Raw genomic sequence first — 26,972 nt, 5'->3', positions numbered from 1 at the left:
CTTGGTAAAGGAATCCAACCCATATGCAAGGCATGGTATGGGCACAAAATTATGAGGTATGATGCTTTTCTATGTAAGCCATGGAAATTGCATGGGCAATGATGAGAGTTGGCCACGGACACACAATTCAAATAGTGTGCAAGGCAACTCGGTAGGAGTACTTCAACTCGGTAGGAGTACTTCAAAAGGTAACATTTTGTCAGTTATCTAGTCGCAGTAAAGCAAATACAAGAAAGCCTTGTTGCTTGTAAAGTAACACTATGGCTTATAAGATAGCATTACTAGCAAGGCCTCTTACTATTAATGCAGCGATATTCAGCAAGGCAGACCATTCATTACAATCCACTGTCAAACAAGTTTGCTAGAGCATGTATCCTATGCAAGTTATCTGCCATTGATGCGGTCAGGCAAGGACAAAACCTTGTGTTACCTAGAAAAGAGGAAAAGCGGAGCACATCTCTACGCATTGGATATATAATCACTTCAAAGGTGTTGTAGCTTTCCAGGGAGTAGGCAACATAAGTATACAAAGAATTTGTAATAAACACATTCACATCCACAACTATGAGCTGAATCCAATGCGATCACCACACATACGAGATGCTATGACTTTTGGTGCCAAGGGCACTAGATAGTGTTTAGAAATAGTTGACTCTTGATAGCTAATCTATATATGCTTTCTCTATCAGTATTGGGCAATCTCATGCTTCTCAATACGCTGCACGATTTGACAAGGCTGATTCTCTATAAAATTTTGACAAGGTTGATTGTACTTGGACACGTGTGTCAACAAATGTAACTGTTTGCTATGAGCATTCCGTCTGAGTTTTGTCTCTTCTTACTGATAGACTTCTAGGAAGCAAGGCTTCACGCTAAGACATACGACATATGGATGGCTATGAGCCGAATTTGAGCGCACTACTAGCAACCTGCTCACAAGTGGGTGACAAGGTTAGTCAATTTTAAGTTCTTTTTGTTTTTGTCTATGTTTTACTTTTCATTTTGGAAAGATCTCTCTGCTGTGCAAAGAAACATGCTTGGGTAGACTCCATAAGAATCCACTGTACAAAGCAACGTGCTTTGGCTGTCTTCAAGTGAATCACGGCTTCTCTTATGTACCAAGGTATTATCGATTGACTTTAGATCAATGATAATGACACACATCTTTGGCACTATATGGATATAAGCTCTCAGTTTATGCAATGGTGCAATGTGATGTATCCATGCCAGTGTAATCGTGCACGGCACGTATACCAACGGGTCACATGGTTGAGACTATCATTGAAGCCACATGCTTATTATTCTATTTTTTGCTATGAATGCATGGCGTACTAGTCTGCTGGACGTATGACACTCCATCATTGTATACGCTTCCGCTATAACATTAAATACTCCATCAAGGACAAAGTAAGTAACTGATATCTTAAAACATCTTTTATGTTATTCACAGGCAAAGTGCCATATTTAAGGTTACCCTGATACAGTCATGATCACATACAAGGTCAATGGGTCAAGATGTGACTCATGGTACCTCTGTCTACAACGGTGTGGTACAAGTACACATTTGTATGCTTATAGGATAAGCTAAGCCTCTCTCTATGAGGGCATGTAGTTGTCTGCTTATAGGATAAGCTAAGTCACAGACATGGTCTGCACGGGATCATATGCAAGGGGCATACAACACATTTGAATAAGGGGTTTTCCTCAGCCCAACATTCTCCCTCGCTCTCTCTTCCCACCTTCTATGCGGGAAAGGTGAAACTAGGCATGATTTTATTGAAATCTTTCTATGTCAATACGGTAACAGGAAGGGCTATGACCCAACAAGAACGCTAAGAGCCATCTATAACCACGTATTTTGGCATGTCTAGGAGACATCTATTTGTAATCCATGAGTGATTGCTTTCAAGATCGCACAAATCTATTCAGTTGAGTACCCATTGATTTTAATGGACAAGCAAGCATCTTCCCATTACTAATTTTTTGGGTGTTATTTTAGCACTACACACATTGAGTGTGAAGATCAAGTTGACTTTTTGAAAGTCTCAAACTGGGAAATGCGTCTCTCTACCAAGGTGCATAGATGCAACAAGAAATTCAGACAGCACGGATATTCACAAAACTCCTAGATTATGGATTTTTTGGGTGCACAAAAGATCTAGTTGTGAATATGACTCCAACTTCAATGGATCTCCTATTAGCACTAAGAATGCCTATATGAGTACAGTTTTGGGTTAAGACCCAGATCGTGATTACTAAATCACTTAGTAAGGGTTGATGGTCAATTCTTGGAACCTTCACACTTGTAGTTTCAAGGAAAGAAGGCCATAGACTGCTAAGGGGTAGTGGAAAGATTTCAACTTCCAAACGAATGTAATGCCGCAGGCAAACCCACAGGGGGGTCACGGGCATAGGCCAAGGGTCAGCTACTAGTTGAGCAGTTTTCCTACAAAGTTTAACCAAGGGGTTTGAAAATGTTGATTTTAACCAAGGGGTCTGGATTACAAAGGAACCACCCAACTTGCATTTCACTACTTTTCAATTTATGTTCCTAGAACTTTGCAGGCGGGAAATTTGGGCAGGCGCCTTTCACTACGCATAAGTAAACACAATTTTCAACCTCCAGGTACACATCTGCTTTGGCTGCATGAAATTTTATGTTTTCATCCATTTTTGCGACAAGGTCATGTAAGAGCGAAGAAATTTGGGCTGTAGTGTCCAAAATAAGTTTCTGCATTATGTAGTTATAGACCCACTCGTAGGGTTTATTTGTCACATGTTGCCAACATGGGATGCAACATGGTATAGAAACTCAACATGGTCCCTCTCTCTCCCATCGTAGAGTGTTTGCAGTTACCTCCACGCACAAGTATATCTTGTACTTAAAGGATGTTCTTTTTTCAGACACCCTTACCTGAGACATATTCCACATGTGGAGAATATGAGTCTCTAGGACTGACACTGGCGCCCACTATTTCAAGTATGTGTCACGACAAAGTCCCTATGTGCTAGACGCATCTGTTTTATTAACCATTTTGAGCCTGCCGTGTCAGGAACAATTTTAGTGGGCTAGAAATTGTCGGATACTCAGAATGACTTGTTAAGGTACAAGTGCTGCTAAATAACATTAACGGATGGTTGTTTATGCATATAGCAAGGCTATGAGTTGTTAATGAAAAAGCTTCATTGTTTGTACCTAGAAGTGATTAATGTTTCAACTTCTATTATGGTTCAAACATTTTAGGAAGGCTTGCGAATGATTGCAACAAAAAGTATCTAGTTTCTCTTCAAAACTATTTACACTCCTCTTTCATGTGTGCTAGAAGCATCACATTCGCCATAAGTATTGGCAAGGATGATCATGGATATACAGGGTCGGATCTATTTTTTTTCTAAATGCATGCACACTAGGTGTTATGGGCCCTAGTGTTTAGCAAAGGCTGATTTGGAGTGGCATCCATATTCATGACACTAGTTGCTTATGAAGCATTTTGCACTCTATCTGCAGTATCTCTATGAGATTTTTTTTTGATATACCAATCACCAAGAGAGGTCATGGCTCGGTTTGGGTGCTTCTGGATCTTCCACATTGACCAAGACGGTTATTGAGGACATTGTTGATTCCTCAACAATGCTGTACAATATTGTGATCCCCGTTTACCAGTCATCTGGGAAGATTGTCTGTAAACCGTGGGAAAAAGCCACCTTAGTATTGGTAGTTATCCAAGGGGATAGGCAGATTACAAAGTGTAATCTTGTGCTAAAGGATATGCAAAGTGCGTACGTTAGCACCAAGCAATCCAATTAATAAACATTTATTTCTCTAGTTGGACTTTGCTTAGCATAAGTTAAAGCATGTTTGCGACTAGGTTTAGTCTCTTCATGTTTAAGTCAGGTCTTTAACCCTGAACACTAGTTATACTGGGGTTGTTTACAAATGAAATTTGAGAACAAGTCAAGGAATTATATTTTGCTGATAAGTTATGTCAAAGTTACATTCATGGAAATTGAAAAGAGGTACTCTTTCGAGTCCATCTTTGTTGTGATGACTCGTTTAGCATGCTCATGTGCGTTCTAAATGGAGTCTACACACTATGATTGGATAGGTACCAATAACACAAGATGGTTGCAAATGGACAACAATGTGGAAAATCAAGATGTTACTCTTGGTTTCATTGAACCTCCTACTAAACCGCATTCCGATCAAGCAACCAACTGGATCCATGAAGGATGCCATTATGGAAAACATTAGTGTATCACCACTCTTGTTTTCGAGGACAAAAAAGCTTCTCCAAGGGAGGAGTAATGTCAGGACAAGGATCCTAAGGAGCAAGGCTCGACCTAGGGGTTCAGGGACCTGAGCCAGGGGCTTGGACTAGACTAGTGTGGGCTGGAGATCCATATTATGGCTAGGGCTAGGAGCTGGCCTATATATAGGGTGGTAGGGTGGTGGATCCGGTGAAAATTTGAAACAAGTCCGAGACTTATATTTTGCTGATAAGTTACGTTAGTCGATTAATCTTTTGGGTACATTTTGGTTGTGATAACTCGTTTAGCATGCTTGTATGCATTCTAAATGGAGTCTACATACTTTATTGGATATGATCCGCGGTAACACATGACGGTTGCAAATGGACAACAATGTGGAAAATTAAGATGTTAATCTTGGTTTCATTGAACCTCCTACTAAACCACGTGACGATCAAGCAAACAACTAGATCCATAAAGGATGCAACTGTGAAAAACATTAGTGTATCACCACTCTTGTTTTCGAGGATGAAAACGCTTCTCCAAGGGGGGAGTAATGTCATGCCAAGGGCATAAAGACCGGTGGTCAAGGACCAAGGCCAAGGGGCCGGTTGCTAGTATGGATAGGGAATGAGGCCCAGGAATCTATATAAAGGGAGGTTGGGAGGATCAATACAGTCAGTCCCTCCAGGGGTTTTACATTGGAGGGGAGAGATATGGAGGAGGGGGAAGGACTCTCTCTCTCTCTCTCTCTCTCTCTCTCTCTCTCTCTCTCTCTCTCTCTCTCTCTCTCTCTCTCTTGTAGCACGAGGCATGGCCTCCCTCTCTTTGGCGTCTTCTCTCTCTCCCTTGTTTTCAGGAGCAAGGCATGCATGGTCTTGCATGATTATGCAAGCCGTGGTGTTCAAGGCGGCTAAGTAAGAGGTCATGGACAAGGCACACCGTGTGTGCATAATCTCTTGCTAGAGGCGGGGAGGCCAAAACGACAACGGCTTGTGGAGAGGGGCTTAGTCAAGGAGTAGAGAGACATTGAGCTTCACGAAATCGAGCGCTCTCTGTTGCTTTGCATTTGTGCTGGTATGCTGGGGCTTTTCCTCACACGGTGGATGCCGGGTGAGCACCACACCTCACGAGGTTAGCCCTTATTCGTCGTGTAGGAGATCGGCCTTCGTTTTGTGAAGTAGAAAGAGCTTGACTCCATACTTGGGGCACCCACCTAAGGGTTGGCCCTTATAATTTTTAAAAAAAAGATGGATCAAGATTCTTGGATGATTCGACGAGGTTGTCAAGGCATAGTGTTGCAAAATTTTTGCAGCCTCAGCAAACTCAAAAAAAATTCATAGATATGCAGTGATTGATTCTTACACAATTGTGCAAGATGAACAAAGTTAAATGCCAAGAAAGGCTTCATAGATACTGATGATCAATCAACATTTTAATCAACCACACCTATGCAAAGATGGTGTAGGTCCTTAGAGCCACATGCACGGACCATGCAAATAACAATAGAGATTTCGCAAGGCGTCAAGATCGAGGACAACATGTCGTAAGAATATGTGAAGATCGCAAGGTTACAACATGCAAAAAATGGCCTAAAGGCTGTCCTTATGAATTCAGCAAGGAAAATTGCATGAGGCAGGGCCAAGCAAAGTGCCAGAATCAAAGTTGTACAAGAACGATGTGTATTTTCCAATGGCAAGACAAGACAACATGAGGAATTCATAAGGTACATAGTCAATTTTTCATTTTTCGTTGAGATATGGCATGCAACAAAAATGTGTGCACTCTACATACTTAGAGTACACAGGCACGACTTGTGACATTTATCATAAGCATCAAATCTTGTTACAAACATTGCTCGCATAGAACCAAGGTTGGTTTGACGAGCACAATTAAGCATGGATTGAATATGAATAAGTCTTGATTAGAAGCATGGCTTCTTGTCAACACCTCGATAGTGCATGCTCATCCGAGGTTACATTTTGGTGCAAAGGCAAAGCATCAATTCTTTAAACTCAAGGAGATCAGCCTGGCATGCTTCTAGACTTCATGAAGGGTGCAAAATTGCTTGGCATGGCCATTTCTTTGACACCATTCACAGAAGTCAGTGGCAAATAATTACTACATGGCACTAATAGAATATTTCAAGTATGCTTTGTGACTACAATTAAGATAAATACTTCTATAATTCTCAATATGATGTGCTATTTGACATGGTTGTTTAGTTGAAGATGTTTGACAAGGTTGTACATGCTCTCCAAGGTCGACTATCTTTTTCTATGACATCTGTCTCTAAGAAACAATACCTATCGCTATGAGAAGTAATAGCATCCACAGTGGGTCGATTGAGATATATCATGCAAAGACAATAATTCAAGTTTGGAATATGCTATGAGCATACGAACTTGGGGAAACTTGTGCAAATGTCTGCACATTTTACACCACGCGAGGGTGTATATGATACATACACTAACGTACTCAAGGAGTACTTATGGTTATGAGCTGGATGCGAGTGAACTTCCAAAAACCTTGCCCACAAGTGGGCGACAAGGTTAGTCAATTTGCAGATATGTTTGTTTTTGTCTATGTTTTACTTTTCATTTTGGAAAAGATCTCTCTGTTGTGCAAAACAAAGTGTTTGGGTAGACTCCATAAGACGCCGATATACAAAGCAAAGTGCTTTGCCCGACTGCATGTGAAGTACGAATTCTCTTATGTGCCAAGGTATTATCAAGTGAATACTGCAGATCAATGATAATGGCACACATCTTTGGCACTATGTGGATCTATAAGCTCATAGTTTATGCAACAATGCACTGTGATGTATCCATGCTAGTGTACTCGTGCACGCCGCGTATACCAAAGGATTACATGGTTGAGATTGTCATTTAAGTAAGGGCTTATTATTCTATTTTTTGCTTGGTATGCATGGCATACTAGTACGATTACCTTAAAACACCCATCATTGCATACGCTTTCGCTATAGCACTAGCTACTCTGTCAAGGATGAGCTCAATTATTGATGTTTTAAAACATTTTGTGTTTATGTTTATTCACAAGCAAAGTGCCATACATATGCCCCTTGTTGCAATCACGATCACATATATGGCAAATGAGTCAATATGTGATCTATGGTACCTCTCTCTCTCTCTCTCTCTCTCTCTCTCTCTCTCTCTCTCTCTCTCTCTCTCTCTCTCTCTCTCTCTTTGAGAGCGTGATACCAGTACACTGTTGTACGCTTATATGATAAGCTAAGACACAGACATGTTCTGCACTGGATCATATGCAAGGGGCATACAACACATTCAAAAAAGGGATTTTCCTCAGCCCAACATTCTCTCTCTCTCTCTCTCTCTCTCTCTCTCTCTCTCTCTCTCTCTCTCTCTCTCTCTCTCTCTCTCTCCTCATTCTCCACGGGCAAGGTGAAACTAGGAATGATTTTTCTCAAATCTTTCTATGTCAATATGGTAACAGGAAGGGCTAAGAGCCATCTGTCTTTTAAAGGGCTAAGAGCCACCTATTTTGGAATGGCTAAGAGCCGTTTGTTTGTAGTCCATCGGTGATTGATTTCAAGATCGAACAATTCTATCCAGTTGAGTACCCATTGATTACAATCGACAAGCAAGAGTCTTGTCATTAGTGATTTTTGGGACATTATTTTAGCAGTACACACTTTAATGTGAAATTCAAGTTGGGTTTTTGAACATCTTAAACTTGTAAGGGCTTATCTCTACCAAGGTGTATAGATGAAGCCAGCATTTCACACATCACGATTGTTCACAAAAACCCAAGATTATGGATTTTTAGGTGTGAAAAAGATCTAGTTGTGAATACAACTCCAATTTCAATGGAGCTCCTATTAGCACTAAGAGTGCCTATATGCGTACAGTTTTCGGGTAAGACCCAGCTCGTGCTTACTAAATCACTTAGTAAGGGTTGATGGTCAATTCTTGAAACCTTCATACTTGCATTTTCAAGGAAAGAAGTCCACTAACTACCAAGGGGTAGTGGACAAATTTCAGCTTCCAAAGTAATGTAATGCCACGGGCAAATCTAAGGGGGGTGACGGGCACAGGCCAAGGGCCTATATAGAGCAAATCTGGGTGGAGATTAGCATGTTCCAGTCCCCTATGCCTTTCACTGGATACCAATATGAGACCTAGAAGACTGAGATGCCGGATCCACTGCCCTACCACCCTATGTATAGGCCGGCTCCTAGCCCTAGCCATAATATGGATCCCCAATCCACACAGGTATAGTCCGATCCCCTGGCTCAGGTCCCTAACCCCCTAGGTCAAGCCTTGCTCCTTAGGATCCTTGTTTTGACATTACTCCCCCCTTGGAGAAGCATTTTCGTCCTCAAAAACAAGAGTGGTGATACACTAATGTGTTCCACATTGGCATCCTTCATGGATCCAACTGGTCATTTAGCCTGAACCCGGTTCAGTAGGAGGTTCAATGAAACAAAGAGTAACATCTTGATTTTCCACATTGTTGTCCATTTGCAACCGTCATGTGTTACCAACTCCTATCCAACATAGTGTGTAGACTCAATTTAGAACGCATACGAGCATGCTAAACGAGTTATCACAACAAAGATGTACTCAAAAGGATACCTCTTTTCACTTTTCATGAAAGTAATTGACTGACATAACTTATCAGTAAAATATAAGTCCTTGACTTGTTCTCAAATTTCATTAGTAAGCAACCCCACTATAACTAGTGTTTAGGGTTGAGAACCTGACTTAAACATGAAGAGACTGAACCTAGTCACAAACATGCTTTAACTTATGGTAAGCAAACTCCAACTAGAGCAATAAATGCTTACTTATTGGATTGCTTTGTGCTAACGCACGCACTTTGCATATCCTTTAGCACAAGATTACACTTTTGTAATCTACCTACAACCCCACCATAACTAATGGTGAAGGTTGAGAACTTGACATAAACATGAAGGGACCAAACTAAGTCACAAACATGCTTTACCTTATTGTAATCAAACTTCAACTAGAGTGGTACATTCTTGTTAATTGGATTGCTTGGTGCTAGCATACACACTTTGCATATCCTTTAGCACAAGATTACACTTTGTAATCTGCCTATCCCCTTGGATACTGATAGTAGTGAGGTGTCTGGAATTCCCCATAGTTTACAGACAGTCTTCTCAATGACTGGGAAATAGGGATCACCATGTCATACAACCTTGCTAAGAAAATGACAATGTCATGAATAACCATCTTGTTAACATAAAAAATCCACAAGCACCCAAACCGAGCCATAAACTCTATTGGTGAGTGGTAGCTCCAAACATAATCTCAGAGATATTGCACATAGAGTGCAAAATGCTTCATAAGCAACTATGGTGATGAATATGCATGCCACTCCAAATCAGCCTTTGCTAAACACTAGGACCCATAACAGCTAATGTGCATGCATTTAGCAAAAACAGATCCGAACCTGTATATCCATGATCATCCTTTCCAATACTTATGGCTAATACATGATTCTCCTAGCACACATTAAAGAGGAATGTAATAATGTTAAAAAGAAACTTAATACATTCCACTGCAATCATTTGCAAGCTTTGTTGAAACATTTGAACCATAATAGAAGGTGAAACATTAATCACTTCTAGCTACAAACAATGAAACCTTTTCATTTTTTCATCATCTTGGTAAAGGAATCCAACCCACGATGATATGCAAGGCATGGTGTGGACAGAAAATTATGAGGTATGACACTTTTCTATGTAAGCCACGGGAATTGAAAGGGCAAGGATGAGAATGATGAGGGTTGGCCATGGACACACAATTCAAACAGTGCGCAAGGCCACTTGGCAGGAGTACTTCAAAAGGTAACATTTTATCGATATCTAGCTGTAGTAAAGCAAATACAAGCAAGCAATCCTTGTGGCTTATAAAGTAACACTATGGATTATAAGATAACACTATTGGCAAGGCCTCTTGCTGTTAATGCAATAGTATTTAGCAAGGCAGACCATTCATTACAATCCACTATAAACAAGTTTGCTAGGGCATGGCTCCTATGCAAGTTATCTGCCATTCATGCAGTCAGGCAAGGACAAAACCTTGTGTGGGCCTAGAGAAGAGGGAAAGCGGAGCACGGCTCTACGCATTGGATATATAATCACTTCAAAGGTGTTGTAGCTTGCCAGTGAGCAGGTAACATAAGTATACGAAGCAGTTGTAAACACATTGACATCCACAGCTATGAGCTGAATCCAATGCGATCACCACACATACATGATGCTATGAATTTTGATGCCAAGGGCACTTGATAGTGTTTAGAAATAGTTGACTCTTGATAGCTAATCAATAGATGCCATCTCTATCAGTATTGGGAATCTCATGCTTCTCAATACGCTGTACGATTTGGCAAGGCCGATTCTCTATAAAATTTTGACAAGGTCGATTCTTCTCTACTTGGACACATGTGTGTCAACAAGCGTACATGTTTGCTAAATGCTTCTCCAAGCAAGGAGTAATGTCAGGACAAGGATCCTAAGGAGCAAGGCTCAACCTAGGGGGTCAGGGACCTGAGCCAGGGGCTCGGACTAGACCAGTGTGGACTGGGATCCATATCATGGCTAGGGCTAGGAGTCGCAGGGCTAGGAGTCGGTCTATATATAGGGTGGTAGGGCGGTGGATCCGGCATCTCAATCTCCTAAGTCTCATATTGAAAAATCGAATCACAAAAGATGCGCAATGACCATGGGCCGCAATCGAGACGGGAAAGTCCCTGTAACAGCTTGAGAAGGTAACAGGGGTTTCTCTTTGTCGCATTCTAGATTTGCATTGTTGCTCGAATATGGTTCCTAGACAAAGTTTTCCAGAGGTTCCGCCAATTGAGACAAATCTATAAGGTCAAGGACAATCATAATCATGCCAAGCAAATGCGAGGTACATAGTTTTCAACTATTTTTTTGATTTTCAATATGTGGTACAATTTGACAAGGTCGATAATCTTTGGATGCTTGACAAGGTCAAATTTCTTTTGATATGAGATTGTAAATAAGAAAGCGTATTTTTTAGCTAGGAAGACCAGAACTCCATGTGTAATTCAGTGAAGCAAGGCTTCCTTTTTGGCATTTTTGACATCGCGGTTTCCAAAGTTTGGAATCTGCCATTAGCATACAACCTTGGGGAAAATTGTGACAATGTCTGTAGAATTTTACAACACGAGGGCGTATATGATACATACGCTACCTCACTCAAGCATTACATATGGCTATGAGCCAATTTTGCATGAATTACCAGAAACCTAACCACAAGTGGGCGACAAGGTTAGTAATTTTCAACTTATGCTTCTTTATTTTGTAATTTAACTTTTTATTTGGAAAAGTTCTCTCTCCTGTGCAAAGAAAAGTGCTTGGGCAGACTCCATACAACACCGCAGTACAAAGCACAATGCTTTGCCACTTTTCATGTGAAGCAAGGCTTCTCTTATGTGAAAAGGTATTATCGCTTGACTTTAGCACTACGTGGATATAAGCTCACAGTTATGCAATGCTACACTCTGATGTATCCATGCTAGTGTAATCATGCAAGTCATGTATACCAGGGGATCACATCGTTGAGACTGTCATTGCAGCCAAAGGCTTATTATTATATGTACGCATGGCATACTAGTACGATGGATGTATGAGACTCTATCATTGTATACGCTTCCATTATACCACTACCTCCTTTGTCAAGTACAAGACAAGTGACCCGACAAAGTGCCATACATCAGTCATTAGGCAAAGTGCCATACTTAAGTCATCCTGGTACAATCATGACCTACATATACGCTAGGTGGGTCCATATGAAAATTATGGTACCTCTCTCTACAAGAGTGTTGTACATGCACACTGATGTATGCTTATAGGATAAGTTATGACACAGGCATGGTCTACACTGGAGCATTTGCACATTCGAATAAGGATTTTTTCTCATCCCAACATTCTCTCTTTATCTCTCTTTCTAGCTTCTTGGGAAAAGTAAAACTAGGCATGCTTTTATTGACATTTTTCTATGTCAATATGGTAATACAAAGGGCTCATAGCCAACATGAAGGGCTAAGTACCATCTATTGACACCTCTTTTGGAATGACTAAAAGCCATCTGTTTGTAATCCATCAGTGATTGCTTTCAAGATTGAACTAATCTATTCAGTAAGGGGGGAGTCATGTCATGCCAAGGGTAGGACCGGGTAAGGCCAAGGGCCACGATGGACATGAAGTCAAGGGGGTCACTATGTTTAGTAGGCCAAGGACCTATATAGAGCAAGGCTTGGTGGAGACTAGCATGTTCTAGTCCCCTATGCCTTTCACTACCACCCAACCAACCTATATATAGGCCCCTGGCCCTCTGGCTCTTAGCTACATATAGCCCCTATATCGCATGTGTATCCGGAGTTGACCCTTGGCCTTGGCCCATCCTACCTTAGGCCTGACATTACTCCCCCCTTGGAGAAGCTTTTTCGTCCTCGAAAGCAAGAGTGGTGATACACTAATGTTTTCCACAGTGGCATCCTTCATGGATCTAGTTGGTTGCTTGACCGGAGCATGGTTCAGTAGGAGGTTCAATGAAACCAAAAGTAACATCATGGTTTTCCACATTGTTGTCCATTTGCAACCATCTTGTGTTATCAGCTCCTATCCAACATAGTGTGTAGACTCCATTTAGAACGCACATGAGCATGCTGAATGAGTTATCACAACAAAGATGTACTTGAAAGAGTACCTCTTTTCACTTTCCATGAAAGTAATTGACTGACTTCACTTATCAGCAAAATATAAGTCCTTGAATTGTTCTCAATTTTCATTAGTAAACAACCCCACCATAACTAGTGTTCAAGGTTGAGAACCTGACTTATACATGAAGAGACTAAACATAGTCGCAAACATGCTTTAACTTATGGTAAGCAAACTCCAAGTAGAGCAATAAATGCTTACTAATTGGATTGCTTGGTGCTAACGTATTCACTCTTCATATCCTTTAGCACAAAATTACACTTTGTAATGTGACTATCCCCTTGGATAACTGACAATACTGAGGTGTGTTTCCCCACGGTTTACAGACAGTCTTCTCAGATGACTGGTAAATGGGGATCACAATATCGTACAACATTGTTGAGGAATCAACAATGTCCTAAATAACCATCTTGGTTAATGTGGAAGATCCAGAATCACCCAAACCGAGCCATGTCCTCTCTTGGTGATTGGTAGATCCAAACATAATCTCATAGAAATACTGCATCTAGAATGCAAAATGTGGAAGATCTAGAAGCACCCAAATCGAGCCATGTCCTCTCTTGGTGATTGGTAGATCCAAACATAATCTAGAATGCAAAATGCTTCATAGCACTAATGTGATGAATATGCATGCGGCTCCAAATCAGCATTTGCTAAACACTAGGGCCCATAATACGTAGTGTGCATGCATTTAGCAAAAAAAAGATTCAAACTTGTATATCCATGATCATCCTTACCAATACTGATGGCAAATGTGATGCTCCTAGCACACATTAAAGAGGAATGTAAATAGTTCCAAAAAGAAACTAAATACTTTTTTTTGCAATCATGTGCAAGCCTTGATAGAATGTTTGTACCATAATAGAAGGTGAAACATTAATCACTTCTAGGTACAAACAATGACACCTTTTCATTAACAACTCATAGCCTTGCTATATGCATAAACAACCATCCGTTAATGTTGTTTAGGAACACTTGTACGTTTAACAAGTCATTTTGAGTATCCGACAATGTTTGGCCACTAAAATTGTTCCTGATACAACGTGTTGGAAATGGTATTATAAACGGATTTGACCAGCACCGAGGGACTTTTTTGCGACACATAATTGGAAGAGCAGGCACCAGAGTCAGTCCCAGAGACTCATATTCCCCACATGTGGAATATGTCTCAAGTAAGGATATCTCGATAAAACATCCTTCAAGTACAAGGTGTACTTGGGTGTGGAGGTAACTGTAAACACGCATGTGATGTGCGTGAGAGAGACCGTCATTATTCATGCTCCACACTGGCTAAACCGAACTCCTTGAGTTCCTAGACCATGTTGTATCCCATGTGACAACATGTGCCAAATCAAGCCCTAGAAGTGGGTTGATAACTACAGAATGCAGAAATATATTGTGGACACTATAACCCAAATTTCTTGGCTCTTACCTGACCTTGTCATCTCACTGAAGAGCAAAAATAGATGAAAACATAGAAGTTTATGCATCCTACTTGGAAAAGGAAACAAAAACATAAAAACCAAATTAGATGCATACCTGGAGGTTGAACATAGTTTTCACTTTTTTGTAGTGAAAGGCACCTATCCAAATTTCTCACCTGCAAAGGCCTAGGAACACTAATTGAAAATTAGTGAAATACAAGTAATATTGCACATGTAACCTTGGGTGTTGCCTTTGCAATCTAGACACCTTGATTAAAATCAATGTTGTCAAACCCCTTGGTTAAACTTTACAGGAAAATTGCTCAACTGTCAGCCAGCCCTTGGCCTATGTCCGTGACCCCCCTTGGGTTTACCCGTGGCATTACATTACTTTTGAAGTTGAATTTTCCACCAGCGGCCCTTGGCAATTTGTGGACTTCTTCCTTGAAAATGCAAGTGTGAAGGTTCCAAGAATTGACCCTCAACCCTTACTAAGTGATTTAGTAATCACAAGCTGGGTCTTGTCCCAAAACTGTACTCATATAGGCACTCTTAGTGCAAATAGGAACTCCACTGAAGTTGGACAATTTCAACTTCCAAAGTAATAGCAGTTTTCCTGCAAAGTTTAACCAAGGGGTCTAGATTGCAAAAGCAACACCCAAGGTTACAGGTGCAATATTACTTGCACTTCATTAATTTTCAATCAGTGTTTCTAGGCCTTTGCAGGCGGAAAATTTGGGTAGGTGCTTTTCACTACGCATAAGTGAACCCTATGTTCAACATCCAGCGAGATGACAAGGTTAGGTTAGAGCCAATAAATTTGGGTTGTAGTGTCCAAAATAAGTTTCTGCATTATGCAGTTAAAGACCCACTTGTAGGGTTTATTTGGCACAAACACCATGCTAGTAAATTTGGGAATTTTCCAATTTCCACTTTCAATGAGAGCTTAAGATTTGACCACATGGTCAAATCTTACCCAAAGTTTTGAGAGCATGGCTTGGAAGATTTTTTCAAGTACTACCTTGTGGAAGGCTTTGGTCTTAAAAATAAGTTTGAGATTTGTCCATATGGCCAAGAGTAAAATTTTTGTCTTACAAGAGCATAAGTCTTTTTAATACCCGGGTGCCTTGCACTTGGATTGTCATGACATTCATAAAGAATTTGGCACCGAATGTCCATGCCCGTTGGTACACAAACTCTCCCCTTGTGGAGTAGGTACCCATTATCGATTGAAAAATTCTTCCATCTTTGCAGTTCATCACTTGACAGAGGAGGACTGTGTATGGAGGTTAACGACACACTATCAGCATTGGAGTGAGAAGGATCCCTCATTTGCCCATGGCTCCACACTTTGGAATATGCGTCATCATGCTCATATTTTCCCTTCAGAGAATCCAAAAACTCACTGCAAAGTTCTGTGAGCAAAAGATAATTGATCTCATGCATACAACTAAGAGCATCAGCCACAACATTGTATCGTCCTTTACGATACTGGAGCTTTGCGTCATACTCTTGAAGAATCTCATCCCACCTAGCCTTTTGACCCTTCAAGTCGGCTTGTTGTGTAAACCATTTCATGCTTTCGTGGTCAAACACAATCTCAAACTGAGCTCCATACAGATAATGCCACCATGTTGTTAAGACAGGCACTATTGCATAGAGTTCACGTTCATAATCGAAATAATTCTGCTGCACCAAATCAAGTTTCTTCCTTTCAAATGCAATTGGCCTCCCGTCCTGTAGAAGGACTTGTCCAATAGAACAGTTACTAGCATCCGTTTCCAAAACGAATGGCTTCAAAGGATCCACAATAGGGAGAATAGGAGCTGTAGCTAATGCATCCTTGCATCCTTGAGTGTGTCAAAACTTTGTTGTTGAGCGGCCCCCACTGGAAGGTTTTTTCTTTTCCCTTCAGTTGGTCCATCATTGGAACAACAATTTTAGCAATATGAGACCTAGGAGACTGAGATGCTGGATCCACCACCCTACCAACCTATATATAGGCTGGCTCTTAGCCCTAGCCGTAATACGGATCCCCAATCCTCACTGGTCCAATCCGAGTCCTTGGCTCAAGTCCCTGACCCTCTAGGTTGAGCCTTGCTCCTTAGGATCCTTCTCCTGGCATTACTCCCCCCTTGGAGAAGCGTTTTCATCCTTGAAAATAAGAGTTGATGATACACTAATGTTTTCCACAGTGGCATCCTTCATGGATCCAGCTGGTTGCTTGACTGGAACATGGTTCAGTAGGAGGTCCATTGAAACCAAGAGTAGCATCTTGATTTTCCACATTGTTGTCCATTTACAACCATCTTATGGTAACAGCTCGTGTCCAATATAGTGTGTAGACTCCATTTAGAACGCACATGAGCATGTTGAACGAGTTATCACAACAAAGATGTACCCAAAAGAGTACCTCTTTTTCCATGAAAGTAAGTGACTAACATAACTTATCAGTAAATAAGTCCTTCACTTATTCTCAATTTTCATTAATAAACAACCCTGCCATAACTAGTGTGCAAGATTAAAAACCTGAATTATGCATGAAGAGACTAAACCTAGTCACAAACATGCTTTAACTTATGGTAAGAAAACTCCAAGTAGAGAAATAAATGCTTACTAATTGGATTGCTTGGTGCTAACATACGCACATTGCATATCCATCAGCACAAGATTAAACTTTGTAATCTGCCTCCCCTTGGATAACTGACAGTACTGAGATGTTTTTCCCCATGATTTACAGACAGTTTTCCCGGATGACTGGTAAATGGGGATCACAACATTGCTTAGGAATCAAGAATAACCATCTTGGTTAATTTGAAAGATCCACAAGCACCCAAACCAAGCCATGACTTCTATTGGTGATTGGTAGATCCAAACATGATATTGAAGAAATAATGCACATAGAGTGCAAAATGCTTCATAGCACTAGTGTGATGAATATGCATGACGCTCCAAATCAGCCTTTGCTAAACATTAGGGCCCATAACACCTAGTATGCATGCATTTGGCAAAAAAACAGATCCAAACCTGTATATCCATGATCATCCTTGCCAATACTTATGGTGAATGTGATGCTTCTAGCACACATGAAAGAGGAGTGTAAATAGTTTTGAAAAGAAACTAAATACTTTCTGTTGCAATCATTTGTAAGCCTTCCTAAAACGTTTGAACCATAATAGAAGGTGAAACATTAATCACTTCTAGGTACAAACAATGAAACAACTCATAGACTTGCAATATGCATAAACAACCATCCATTAATGTTGTTTAGCAGAACTGTACCTTAACAAGTCATTCTGAGTATTCGACAATTTCTGGCCACTGAAATTATTCCTGACACGTCAGGCTAAAAACGGTCGATAAAACAAATGCGATCAGCACCTAGGGACTTTGTCGTGATACATACTTGAAATAGTGGGTGCCAGTGTCAGTCCTAGAGACTCATATTCTCCACATGTGGAATATGTCTCAGGTAAGGGTGTCTAAAAAAAGAACATCCTTTAAGTACAATACGTACTTGTGCGTGGAGGTAACTGTAAGCACTCTACGACGGGAGTGAGAGGGACCCTCATTAGCGTTGCTCCACACTGGCTAAACCAAACTACTTGAGTTCCTAGACCATGTTGCATCCCATGTGACAACATGTGAACACCATATTAGAAAGTTTGAGACTTTACTGCCAATTTGGGAATCACCATTGTCTTGAAGATTAGACGAGGTTTACATGGCTTTGTTCAAGACTATGTCCTGCATTGCCAAAAATGTCAAGGTAACAAAGCAGAGCACCTAAAGGCAGGAGGACTCTTACATCCTTTGGAGATTCCCAATGGGAAATGGGAAAGTATCTCTATGGATTTTATTGTGGGTTTACCAACACTATACGAGCTCATGACTTGGTATGGGTGGCGGTAGACCGGTTGACTAAACTATGCAAGTTTACTCCCACCAAGTCGACCATAAAGAGAAGAGAAGAGCCAGTGTGAACAGAAACTGGAAAAGTTTGAAATGGACTGTCCCTGCATGATGTGGGCAGACTAGGGTCCAATATTTTGATCATATCTCCTCAAATGTGGCTCCAAATAAAAAAATAAAAATAGGGGCAAAAAATTCAGCTCATAAGCTACGACTCCCATTTTTTATACTTTTGCGAATTCGGATTGGAACCTTGTGTTAAAAAATCATCAAAATAGGGTATAATTTTGGCAGCAAAAGTCTTCTTGTTAGAATTAGTTAAATTATCTGTGGACAATCTGTACAAGTTGTATGGATTGCCAAGTAACATTGGGAGTAATCGTGATCCCAAGTTAAGCAGTCATTTTTGGAGAGCTGTGTTTAAACGATTGGGTACACAACTTAACCTCAGTACAATAGATCATCTAGAAATGGATGGCCAAACTGAACGTGTTAACCAAGTGCTAGAGGATATTCTATGAGCATACGTTAGCAAGAAACAAATAGACGGGGAAGAGTATCTACCTCTTCTTGAGTTTGCTTACAATAGTGCTAAGCATGTCACGACTGGATTTAGTCCTTCTATACTCATGTATGGTTTTCAACTTAGGTCACCCGTTACGATGAGGTTGGCAACCGAAAAACTCCAGCAGGTTAAGGATTTTTCTCCAAGACCATATGGATATGCTAAAACTTGCTCGTCAGAATGTCTAACAAGCGCAGGATCGATATAAGAAGTACGCTGATGAGAAATGTCGACAAGTTACCTTTGAGAAAGGGGAAGAGGTGTTTTTGCGTGTGCCAGAGCATTCAGAAAGTCTGAAGACTTAACCAACACCTAAATTATCTCCAAGATATTGTGGGCCTTTCAAGATACTCAAACGAGTTGGTGATCGTGCTTACAAACTCTCGTTACCAACACACTCTCGTGTCCACCCGGTATTTCATGTAAACGTGTACATGGGACGACAATGTCATTGACCAATAGATTCTGGTTGATTTCGTTGAACCTCCTACCCCACCGCATGAATCTGAGCAAATTCTTGACTATCATGATTTACGTACGCGCCATCATGTACGTCGTCAAGCTTTAGTCAAGTGGAAAGGTCGACCTGAGGAAGGTGCCACTTGAAAAAACATTAGTGTTTTTAAAAAGAAGTTTTTCATTTTTATTTTTGAGGATGAAAACGCTTCTCCAAGGGGGGAGTAATGTCATACCAAGGGCACACCCAAGGGGGGGTCACAGACCCGGGTCAAGAGGCTGGCTACTAGTGTGAACTGGGAATTCAAGCCAAGGGCTATATATACGGGAGGTTGGGTAGTGAATCCTACAAGGTAGTTGCCTGGGGCTTCATAATTAAATTTTATTTTTTTTCACATTTTTACATACAAAAGGGTATTGTAAAATGAAAAAATTACAATTTGAATAAAAAAGCTTGAATAGGAAAGAAAGGATCTTTTGCTACTATTACACAATTATACATCTTGGGTTGTTTTATCCAAGAGGGAGATCATTTCCAAACGGATTTACGTGCTTTTGTGAACTCAAATTGGATTGGTTGTAATGACACTTATTTGTCCATAAATGATTTTTGCTTCATTCTTGGCAACTCATGGGCATCATGGTTCATGGTTGAGCAAGAAGAAGCATAGCACTTCTAGTTGAGAAGTTTAGTATAAGATAGTTTTCATAGCTCTCATTAAGTGTGTTCATCTTAGATGTCCTATGGTTGATTTTGCTGTTGGGACCTAGTTGGGACCATGTTTAGCCACTACTCACGGCACATTGGCAATCGTGAGAAACCTAGTGTTTCATGCTCACAAATTGAGGTGCATTGTTAGTATGTCAGGGAAAGGCTCTCTATAGGAAAGATCAATCTAGCTTATGCAAAGTTGGAATCTTTTTTCACTTGCTCCCCCTTGTGGATCGATCACATTAGGGCTCGACGCTTTCCTTACACGAGTGCTAGCTCAAGTTCACATATTACTCCCATAGGAATTCGCTATTATGATAGGATGATGTGTATGAACACAATTAGAACTACCAAGGCACTATCTTTTCTCACTATGAAGCTCGTTTCCTTTGACTTGTATATATGCCGTTTCATTCTAGGGCAAGCCTTAAGTGTGGTGCATCCTTCAACTTCTCCTTCTTCTTCTCCAACTTTATGTGCATTCATACAACACTGCTTTCAACATTGAGTTTGCATTTTTTAGTGACAAACTCCTGATTCCTTATTGCAAGTAGGTAATACTGTCATTTATTGGGTCGTTTCGCATTTCATTAATTTATTAATGGCCAAGATTCCTTCTGTCTGGCGTTCGCAAAAGAAAAACTCGTTGCTGGTTCCCACCTCGCCCCTTCGGCTCTCGATGCTTGCGTCGACTGCACCCGTGCACCATTTTCCCATGCACTACCCCCTTCCCCTAGCACCCCGGTGCTACGTCACTATTGCCTGAATCCCCAGGTCTTGCGCACCCATCACCATATGCTACCCACTTGGAGGATTTCGCCGTTGCGCATGATAACAGGGAAAGAGAGAGAGACTGCCCTGCTCGTCCCATGCCTGCACATCAGCACAACTCCCCCTCTGTGTGCACGTGCACATAGCTGATTGCATCTGAACAGAGGCCCCTGCTTTGCATCTGCTAAAAACAGCCAAGAGCTTTCTATCCCTGCGTCTTAGCTTCCACCCTTGTCCTCGTTGCCATCCCCATGCAATCTGCACCACTTCTCGCCTGCCAAAACGCACAACGATCCCTGCCAGAACGCACCGAGAACAAAATCTCTCTCTCTCTCTCTCTCTCTCTCTCTCTCTCTCTCTCTCTCTCTCTCTCTCTACGTCTTCGCCCGACACACATGGACCCCTTTTTCTCTGTCCTCCACGTGACACCTCCCCAGCTTTTCACTTCAAAGCGGTGAACGGATCTCCCAAGATGCGCCCTAATTGAGCTGCTTAGCAAAATTAGAGGGACATATTTTTTAGAGGCATACAAAGTTTGATTGTTTAAAAATTTGATCCCGCTTCCTTCTTGCATATATTCGCATATAAATTTTGATTGTTTAATGCATTCTTGCCTCCCTCTAGCATGACTAGCATTTGAGTCTCTTTTTCTTCTCTAAAGAAAACACTTTTAAGCGCTCCATATTACTATCTTTCTACAACATATTATCTCTTTTTTTTTTTGTTGCAAAACTCACAATTGTGAGTGATTGTATTATAGAGTCACCAATAGATTACAAATCGGCCTCAAGCTCAGGCCGAGCCTTGAGGGACATAGGGTTACAACTGAGCTTAGTTACAAGTACCTAGTATTACGCAGGGCATGATTGGATGGCGAGGGATGCCCTAAGCCAATCCTCCGAATGGTACCTTTTACTTGTTGGGGTATAAAGCCCAACGTGGTCGCCCAGGTAAGTGGGCGGGCCGCCAGGTATGTACACATATTCTTTTGTAAAAACCTAATAAGAACTCATTATGCTCTACACATTACAGTAGAGCGAGTTCACCATATCGTCGTGTTCTTCTTCTCGCACACTCTCTCGCATCGCACTTCCGCTCGTACTCCTTCAACTGGTATCAGAGCTCAGATCGAGGCTCGGGGCAGCACTGCAGGAGGCTAGAGTCACCAGCTCAGATTGGAGTGAAATGTGACAGGCGAAGACACGGCCCCAAATCCTGTGGGCGAGCTCGAAGGGCTCGGTGTTCTTAGAATTTCATTCTGAGGTCATCTCGGTCACCGTTCGGCTTCGACAAAGTTCTGTGCAGGCCATTTTCGACTACGTGGTCTCAACGGGTGCAGATCCAACTTTGCAAATTTGGGGTTTTCGGCCTACGACTACAGGTGCTGAGGATATCGACACTCCCAGAGTGTTGATTTGTGGCTGTCTACACATCGAAGGACGGCTCACAGTTCTTGGAGGCGTGTCACATACGACACGGGCGCATCTACACACAGACTGTAGGCGACATCCACTAGTTCATCAGGTAGCTTGTGTTTGCTGCTTGATATTCCAGATTTCATCCTGACATTGCAGGTACTTCCACATGGGATGTATTGTCAGAGATGATGTATGTCTGTTGAGGGTTTGCTGGCTGTGAGTCACGCAGCAAACAACCGTCGCAGCGGTTACAGCATACAGTGGGAAATTTGTGGATGTATGACTTTGTGGGAAGTCTATGTACTGTCAGATTTACTGCAGCCTTTGTTGCGAGTCGAGTGAGGTTTTATTGAGCTGGGGGATTCTCGAATGTTGAGATTCTTTCGGTGATACAGGTCTTGGAGCGATCCCTCGAGCACCCTTAGATAGGCAGCTAGGATGTATTGACTGTGAGTTAGACAGTTGGGATTGCATCTTTGCTTTACTGCCGTTGAGGCATTGTCGTAGTCTATGCTTACAGGACAGTGACAAGACAGTCAGAGACAGTACAGGTGCAGGACAGGTTTACCCACAGCTTACAGTGTTAGAGAGACAGTGGTTTTTTGAGCTGTTTTTTGGTCTGTTTTTAGTACACCAGAGCCATTTTACAAAGGAGGCTCTGCCAAAATTTCTGCAGAATCTGAAGCTTTCTTGGTTCATTTGACAAGTTGATATTGGTTCAGAGGTCAGTTTACAGGGGAAACTCTGCCGAATTTTTCCCAGGAAAGTAAACTACTGTGAAGCGTAGCTATGGCTGGATCACAGGACACTGCTCTTTACAATATCAAGAAGTTGGATGGAACCAATTTCCCATTGTGGAAGAAGCAAATTTGGCACGTGTTGGTACAAAAGAAGCAGATAAAACCTATAAAGCTCAAAGGGATAAAACCAGAAGATATGGACGAAGATGAATGGAGCGAAATGGATGAATTGGCACTTTCTACCATTATGCTGACTTTGGCACAAAGCGTTTACTTCAATGTAGCAGACGAGATGTCGGCTTATCAAGCATGGTTAAAGCTGAGTGATCTTTATGAGAAGCAGAGTGCAGCTTCACAGGTATACTGGCTTAAGAAGCTTGTTGACTTGAAGATGAAAGAAGGGACACCTATGTCCAATCATCTGAATGAATTCAACACAATCTATAGTCAGTTGTCAGCTCAAGGTGTCAAGTTTGATGAACCTGTTAGAGCTATGTTCCTGTTGATCACATTGCCGAAAAGTTGAGACACTTTTCGCACAGCTTTGAGTAATTTTGTACCTCCAGATGGTTTGAACATAGCAGGTGTAGAAGGAAGTCTGCTTACTGAAGAAACCAATAGAAAGACAATGGACAAAGGCAAAGGAACAGCCTTAGTTGTCAGGGGAAGGACCAAAGAAAAGTACAAAGGTGGAAAGAGGAATCAGTCTCGTAGCAAGTCCCGCAGTGCTAAAGGCAAGAGTGACATAGAATGCTACCATTGTGGCAAGAAGGGTCACATGAAAAGAGACTGCAGAGAATGGAAAGCAGAAAAAGGCAAAGAGAAAGTTGAAGACCATGGTGAGAAGAACAAGTCCTCAGTGAAGATTCAAGAAATAAATGTGACAAACACTGTTGCAGAGGATGACAGTCTAGTGTTAGGAGACATCTACTTCTTGAAGAATACATTGGACTCAGCTCTTCTTACAGCATCTAATGGAAATGCACTGAGTGACTGGATTATAGACTCAGGGGCATCACTTCATGTGTCTCCAAACAAGGAGTGGTTTACCTCTTATGTGACCACTAAAGATCATGTTCGGCTAGGCAATGGGCAGACATGTGAGATCTTAGGTGTTGGAGATGTTCAATTGAAGTTTCAAAATGGCTCTTCTTTCACGCTGAAGAATGTGAGACATGTTCCCGCAATTACAAAGAGCTTGATCAGCACAGGTTTACTTGATGATGCTGGCTACATCACCACTTTTGGACAAAACATGTGGAAGATATCCAAGGGTTCTATGACAGTAGCACATGGAGTAAAGTCTGGAGGACTTTACATGATTTATGTATCAAATGTCTCGAAAAATGTAATCAATGTAATCGAGCAGCCGAACGTTTCTTTGTGGCATAGCCGGTTAGGACATATGTCCAAGAAGGGAATGGAAATCTTGTCTCGTTCTGGTTATTTGCCTGGCTTTTCATTTAATGATTTTGAATTCTGTGAACATTGTCTGTATGGTAAGCAAACACAGCAGCCACATAAGCATAGAAGCAGTAGAAGAGATACACAGTTGGCACTTGTTCATAGTGATTTGTGTGGACCTATGCCTAACCTATCTCTAGAGGGAGCTTCTTACTTTATGACATTTATAGATGATTACTCGAGGAAAGTATGGGTTTACTTTCTCAAGCACAAGGATGAAGCGTTTAGTGTTTTCAAAACGTTTGTGACACTTGTGGAGAATCAGAGTGGCAAGAAGCTTAAATGCTTACTTACTGACAATGGTGGAGAGTATGTTTCAAAGGCCTTTCAGGACTTTTGTGAGTCAAAAGGTATAAAACGTGAACTTACTGCTCCTTACAATCCTCCTCAAAATGGTGTTGCTGAGAGGATGAATAGGACCATCCAAGAGAAGATCAGAAGTATGTTGTCTAATGCACAGCTGCCAAATGGGTTTTGGGCTGAAGCTGTATCAACAGCTGTTCATCTTGTAAATAGATCTCCTAGCAAGGTTTTGTAGAAGGATTCAGTGCCAGAGATGGTATGGTCAGGCAAAATGCCCTCATACAAGCATCTCAGAGTCTTTGGTTGTGAGGCATATACTCACGTTCCAAAGGAATTTAGGAACAAACTTGAGCCAAAGAGTAGAAAGTGCATCTTTCTAGGCTATGGTAATTCTGGTGAGATGGGGTACAGACTTTGGGATCCCGAATCCAGAAAGGTTGTCCGCAGCAATGATGTTCACTTTAATGAATCCAAATATCATTCTAAACCAGAGAGGGTTGAGGAGATTAGAAGAGTTGTCTTCCAAGAAGATGGACCTGCACGTGCAAGACAAAATGTCAGGGCTCAAGAGGAGCAAGGATAGGATAGAGTGGAACCACAGGTTGTGGTTGAGCCTGAGCCACCTATTGTGCATAGATCTGGACGTGTCACGCGACCTCCTGATAGGTTTGTTCCATCTATGAACTATCTCATGTTGATTGATTGCAATGAGCCTTCATGTTACAAGGAAGCAGTGCAAATGAAGGACTCCAGGAATTGGCAATTGGCCATGCAGTCAGAGATGACAACTTTGCATAAAAACCAGACATGGAAGCTAGTTAAATTACCACGGGGCAAAAAGGCTCTACCCTGTAAATGGGTTTACAGGTATAAGATCACCGCTCATGATAGTCAGCCAAAGTACAAAGCAAGGCTTGTTGCCAAGGGCTTTAAGCAAGAACAAGGCATTGACTTTGATGAAGTCTTCTCTCCGGTGGTCAAGATGACTACATTGAGATGCTTTCTTGCATTGGTTTCCATATTAGATTTGGTGTTGCACCAAATGCATGTCAAGACAGTGTTCTTGCATGGTGATTTAGATGTGGAAATTTACATGCAGTAGCCAGAAGGGTTTGTTGAGAAAGGCAAGGAAGATTGGGTATGCCAGTTGTTAAAGAGTCTTTATGGCTTAAAACAATCACCGAGGGCATCGTACCATAAATTCCACAAGTTTATGCTTTCTCAAGGCTACAAACGTAGTGAGTTCGATCATTGTCTATATACAAAGAAGGCTAAGGATGGTAGTTGGCTGATCCTTATTTTGTATGTGGATGACATGTTGATTGTTGGCAAGCACTTGGAAGAAATTTCAGCTTTGAAGTCAAAGATGGCAAAATCGTTTGACATGAAAGACATGGGTGAGGCAAGTCATATACTTGGTATGCGCATTGAGAGAGACAGATCAAAGAAGTTGATTTGGTTATCTTAAACAGAGTATATTGACAAGGTTTTGCAACGTTTCAATATGGAGAAGGTAAAGGCACTGAGTGTTCCATTGCCACCATATGTGAAACTTAGCAAACAAGATTGTCCTGTGTCTGAGGAAGAACAGGCTGAAATGGATAAGATTCCATATGCGTATGCAGTGGGTAGTTTGATGTATGCAATGATTGCTACTCGCCCAGACATTGCATTTGCAGTGGGAGTAGTAAGTCGATACATGTCAAACCCAGGCAAGAAACATTGAGAGGCAGTGAAAGGAATATTGAGATACCTGAAAGCTACAAAGAGTATGCGTATATGCTATGGGAGTCAGGAGCTAAGTGTAAAGGGCTTTATAGACTCAGATTATGCAGGTGACTTAGACAACCGAAGGTCTACGTCAGGGTATGTCTTTACATTGGTTGGTGGAGCAGTATCATGGCGTTCTAGATTACAAGATTGTGTTACTCAGTCTACTACAGAGGCTGAATATGTTGCAGCATCAGAGGCATGCAAAGAATCAATTTGGCTTAATCGACTAGTAACAGATTTGGGAATCAAAGAAGAGATGCCTGTGTTATATTGTGATAGTCAAAGTGCTATACAATTGGCTCGCAATCCAGTTTATCACTCAAAGACAAAGCATGTGGATGTGAAGTATCATTTCATCAGGGAAATGCTCGAGATAAGCAACTTCAGCTTGTCGAAGTTCACACCACAGAAAATCCTACTGATCTACTTAC

This window comes from Adiantum capillus-veneris, chromosome 30 (assembly GCF_014529385.1).
Source record: "Adiantum capillus-veneris isolate H3 chromosome 30, ASM1452938v2, whole genome shotgun sequence".
Classification (NCBI taxonomy): Eukaryota; Viridiplantae; Streptophyta; class Polypodiopsida; order Polypodiales; family Pteridaceae; genus Adiantum; species Adiantum capillus-veneris.
The sequence above is the reverse complement of the archived record's forward strand: the minus strand, read 5'-3'. Positions refer to the sequence as shown.